A 6,092-nucleotide genomic window follows, 5' to 3' on the forward strand; every position below is an offset into this window, starting at 1 on the left:
GGATCGACTTACAGCTTGAAAATTAAACAAAATATATCGTACAGTCACACATAAGTTGTTATTGTTTTAGTTTAAAAATATAGAAAATACAAAAACATATTTTGTTTTTATAAGTGTTTGAAGTTAAAATGTTGATAAAATTCATAAATATCACGAAAATATGCAAACTAGTATTTAGTTAAAAATTCAAAGAGCTTTTAAATGTTTAAAAACTTTGCTCTAAAATATATTATGACTTAGAAGATTATTTGTAAGTTTTTCATACAATAACATTAATAAAAAATTAAATTAATAAATACATATTTACCTATAATATATTATGTGTTATTTTATGCGTATAAGTGTATAACACCCATAATATGCACAATTTTTTATTTAATATTGTTTGTTAGGATTTAAGACCTCGTGTATTATATTTATTAATTATTCAATGAACCTATTCTAATCGTTATGTGGGAAATGGATTTTCGATTTTTTTTTTCTAGGAACACTAAAATAAAGCTGTATAATAAAATAATTAATTTAGTACCATACTAATTAAACAATACAACAAATCGAAAATCTATTTCCTACATAACCTAGAAAAGAGAAATAGAAAATAAATTACCAATATAAATTTAATATTTATTATGAAATATCCTTAGGTTTATAACAGACGGACAAACTGTCTCCGCTTAGAATCGATCTTCGTAGAACCGTAGGTATATTATTATGCTTCATCATTGAATTCAAATTTAACACATCCATAACCTATGCTACAATGACTTTTTGTAATGAAAAACTTACTCGTCAACCACTATATTATTATGACGTATAGTATTATACATAAGACTATCAGAGTGTCTTTTTTATTTTATTTAAGACATAATATTATTCAATAATTAAGATAGACGCCATTTTTATAAATTCATATCTTGTAATTTATTTATCTTTATATTTTTGTATGACATTGTATTAATATTTTCGTTATCACAAATGCTGATAAATAGGTTTGGCAGACACAATGCATGATAATCCAAACCTGAAATCTTAATTTTTTCATTTCAAAACTGTGTATAGGAACTTGAACCATTATTTTATAAAACAAAAGCAAACAATTAATTAAGAGCCGTTATTTTCGGTTGATATACAAATTACAAATTTCAACCTCACAGAATATTCTCAATACAATATGTTATAGATATGATGAATTTATCTGGTATATATATATTTTCACCTCCAGAATTATATTATGATTATTACTTACTCAACTGTTTAAAATATATAAAATAGATGGAATAGGTGGATAGATCAATAAAAATAATGCATCAGCTTTTGCCATTCTAATGTCTGATAAAATTATTTCCATGCACATATAATTTAAAAATATATATATTTATACCTAAAACTCGGTAGCTACCTAAACTTAAACCGAAACCTTTATTTAAATTTTTTCAGAACCTTTAAACATTAGTTTAATGAAACCAAAAGCAGATCTAGAACGATAATATATTATTTTTATAAAACAAATACAGGAATATAACATTTGAAGTAGCCTAAACTCTAAAGTAGGTGCCAACCGCCATAGCAATATAATACTACAGTCTTTAAACAGAAATCTGAACAATTTCTTAGTCTTCAGTTGTATTCTTTCTGTCAATATGTCTTCCACACAATCGATGTAAAAGCTTTGTTATGTGCACGTAATATATACTCCATATTTCGTTTGTCTTTACATTTGCCTCACTGCAGTATATTTTATTACCTAATCCATCATGGCCAGTCAGAAGACAAACACGAAAAACATAGCAGGTAGTGAAAGTAATCACCACTGTGCACTTGGCATGACATGTTTTGAGTAGTTACAATATTGCATTACATAAGGGTTTGTGTATGGCGAAAAATATGACTGAGTATATTATATAGTATTATATATAGTAACTGTATAGTGTGTAGAGCGAGCGTACCTTTCTGTTTTTTTTTTTTTTTTTTGGAAATATAAAACTATTTCACGAAAAGTGAAAATAAATCCAGCTGGAAGATTATTGAAGAACAGAAGAAATGTCAAGTGTTATACAAAAGTTATAGTTTTTTTTTTTTACTAACTGTTAAAATGTACCTAACATAAAGGCACTTTTATAGATGCACTTAGACGACAGTGTTTAAATGTGGGCGCTTGATAGTGAACACTTTGGTAACATATCTACCTTCTTAGATAATTTGGTTCAAATTGAATTTAACGCCTTCATCCGTGCGTCGGAAAAACTTCCTCAGACTACTGTCGATGTCAATTCTGGTCACACTAAAGGGATTTCACAATTTCTAGTCATCTTTGATAATGCCATAATATAGGTATATATACTGCGTACTAGGTATATCAATTTTTCTATTATTACGGTTTTCCACGGATTCACCGAGCAGAATGATATTTTATATTAACTATGTAGCTAAACTACAAAATATATTATAATCGCTCTAATACGTTTTTTTTCTGACAGTGAAATATTCTACAAACAACAGTTAACACTCACGAACACTGTATGTTACTAAAATTTAAAATCACCGGACGATTATCCACGTCAATAGTGCATGGATAGAGATCGTCAATATTAAGTCACCGCGTGTCTCATGTAATATTATTTGTATCTATATTGGAATCGAATATCCAATATCGGCATATTGTTCAACTCTAAAATCTCAGCACTCTTGAACAGTTTTTGAATACATCTGTTGTATGGCGGAAACTGTTTTGCAAACTGTTGCAATTTTGCAAATAAGTTTCTGAATCCAATGTGTTAATCATATTGATGAGACATTCCATATCAATAGACACGAAAATGTTTACCATGCTATTATGGTAACACGTTTAATTACATACCTACCAAAATATTATCGAGTGTGTAATCATAAGCTCACGCATACTGCTTCGGAAAGTAGGTACTTGATTGATTTAGAAATCAGTAGTGGCTTACACACTTCAAACAATTTAGGGTATCTTTAGTTATTATACTAACCAGAACTAATTGTTTTAAGACACTATATAGTAATATATTTTAAGAAACACAAATAATGATCGCTATTTTACATACTATTTAACTCGGTAATAAATGTGCATTTTTATCTTTTATTAAAAATGTTGTATTTTTACTTCAGTATAATTAATTATGAGTGTATAATTGTTTTGTTACAATTATTGATTTTTAAATTTTTATCGGAGGTAATTTATTGTTTGAGTCACTTCCTCAATTTTACCCAAATTGTATTATTATAAGTGTTTTGTTTGACTCTGACGTTATACTTGTTACAATGTAAATAAAAAAGAAACCGTAAGTTTATAAAGTATTTAAATATATTCAAACTCAAAAATTAATTAATTAAAGAAAAGTACCTACAAAAAAAAACAAATTTTCAAAGAAAGTTGAAATTTTTCAGAAATTTTCAAGCTTACATCTCTATGTATACCTACCTATAATATGATATAGTATGGATGTGTTTACATTTAAATTATTAGTAAGAAATATATTATGCTGAGAATCCTTTTTCCTACAAGCCATTTTACTGTTTATTCATAAATTATAATAAATCTTAGATATACTTATTATGCCATTATATATTATGTCCATAATAATAAATTATCTAAATCATCTTAATAATCTTCAGTTTGTAAAATATGTACATAATACACATTTCTTCTATAGAAAAAAATAAAAAATAAAATGTATAATATGTATTATTTATTGTTATAAGTAGTGCTTACAGAATATGTAAAATAAGTTAGTTGAAAACTCAGCTTAACACTTATGTAGTTATGTATGATGCACTTATCTATACATTTTTATAATAGGTGTACAATAAAAGTGAAATATAATATTTAGTCGGAGCCCTTGTACTTTCTACAACACACTTATTTTCTACATTTGATATGATGGATAAAGATAACAAATCGATGTGTCACATATGTAGCATCTTTTTTGTAAAATAAACAAAATATATAAAAATTTGATATAATATAATAGCATTGGATGTGTTAAGATAAAGGTATTTTATAAAATAAGACTTCAATATTTGACTCCTAAAAATAGTATAGTACGGATGCTTCAAAAAAATCTTCTAATCGTTTTATCACGTGCTTTTATAATCGTTTTACATGGATTGTGTAACATCAGTTATTTTATAGCCATAACAATACATAGTATATTAATATCCAACTGGCACAAGAAAGTATTTAATTATTTACTTTCGTATATTATATTTCATACAAAATTATAGGTATATTTTTTCAATTGTATCATTATAATTTATAAAAATGAATTAATGATTTTTATTTTTAATTCATAAAATAAAGTTATTTAACCGTATATTTCTTTAGCATATTATAATGAATTAATAATAATACCTAACTAGTACCGCCCATTGGTCGAATTTCGACCGTAATAAAACCGTATTTGTTGTAAAATCAGCACGTTTTAAAATATTCCATTTCTTATCATACACACAATTTGGAGTTTGTGCTTCTTCTTCTTTTAATCCTATGATTAACATTTTGAATGGGATAGCAGATATTTAGTCATTTAATTTTCGAATCTATAAGTCATTGTCTTTTGGTTTACATTTGAATGCGAACAGTAATTAACTACAATTTTCTTTTATTGTATAAATTGGTAATGTTCTGATTATTACATTTCGTATCACCCGAAATCACCCCGTGAACTTTTTTTTTTTTTACTGAAATACCACTATAATGTATTCCTATTTCGTATTTTCGTAAATATTCGTAAAATAATATAGTTATTCGATGTTTAATAGAATTTACCCTTTCAATATTTAAGTGAAGCACAGTTAATATAATTATGTATTTTCAGACATAAGGTATAGGTATCGTATGTACATAATTTCTACTCAATATTTGGATTAGTATTTTGAATAATAAAAATAATATGTTTAGATTTAATTTAATTTAATTCAAGAAGATTATCATTAAACCACTAATTTATATTCTTAGCGACTTTATTAGCTTTGGCAATATTCTTTCTTGTAAGAGAATAACAAGTACGTATCGTCTGCAAAACACAGTGCATTAGCATCAAAATTAATATCAAGTAATCTATTTTTATAATATATAATAAAAAAAATGGGCCCAAATATACAATTCCATCGGGGCACACCGTAATTTAGTTTTAGACAATTTTTATATTCATCAATAATTATTTTTTAACTAACTGCAGTAAGGTACCTACATCTAATTCTAGCATAGTAAAAAAAGTTTTAAGTAATAATTCGTGGTTAATACGATGATCTAATGTTCTAATGCCTTTTTGACATCTAAAAAGTACCCATAGTTTTATTACCCAAATCTAGATTTTATGTATATTAATGTATATTATTTATTAAAATACATGCGCATTATTTAATAATCTATCGTGAAAAACCAAACTGGTAATCAGAAAAAAAAGAGTTAGCATTTTAAATATGTACCTACTTATAATTCTGGTTTTGTTACATTTTCCAACATTTTTTTATAAGGATAATTATTACGAGATGTGTCTATAATAATAATAAATTACAACAACTTTATTTGTCACGTTATTTAAAAATTACGGATAACAATACTTTTTTTAAAGCATAATGGGTAGATTTCTCTAGATAAAGATAATATAACATTAAATATCAGCATTAGTGGATAAGAGATAGTATGAACAATATTTTAGATTCTGAGTGGAACGATGAATGTATTTATTTTACAATTAAGTGTGTTTTTTTTTTTTTTTTTAATTTTTTTTTGTGTCTGTGTACACGAAAAGTAGTCGAAATAATGCTTCGATTTTCAACTTCAGTATCTTGTTCGATTGGAAAGTGAATATTGTTGGTGCATTGGGGAGGTCAAAATTTAAAATTTCCAGTAATATTCAAAAGCACCAAGAAAAACCAAAGAAAGATTAAGGAAAAACGGGAATTTTTACGCAAAATCGATTTTTCACAAAATTGAATTTGGTTTTTGGTGTAACTTTAAAAAAAATGACCGTAGATACATGAAATTTTGACTGAATGTTTATATTAGCATTTTTCTATACACTATAACATTTTCAAAATATTTTGACCTATTTTGAGCTCTT

The sequence above is a fragment of the Acyrthosiphon pisum genome, chromosome A1 (genome assembly GCF_005508785.2).
Source record: "Acyrthosiphon pisum isolate AL4f chromosome A1, pea_aphid_22Mar2018_4r6ur, whole genome shotgun sequence".
Taxonomy (NCBI): domain Eukaryota; kingdom Metazoa; phylum Arthropoda; class Insecta; order Hemiptera; family Aphididae; genus Acyrthosiphon; species Acyrthosiphon pisum.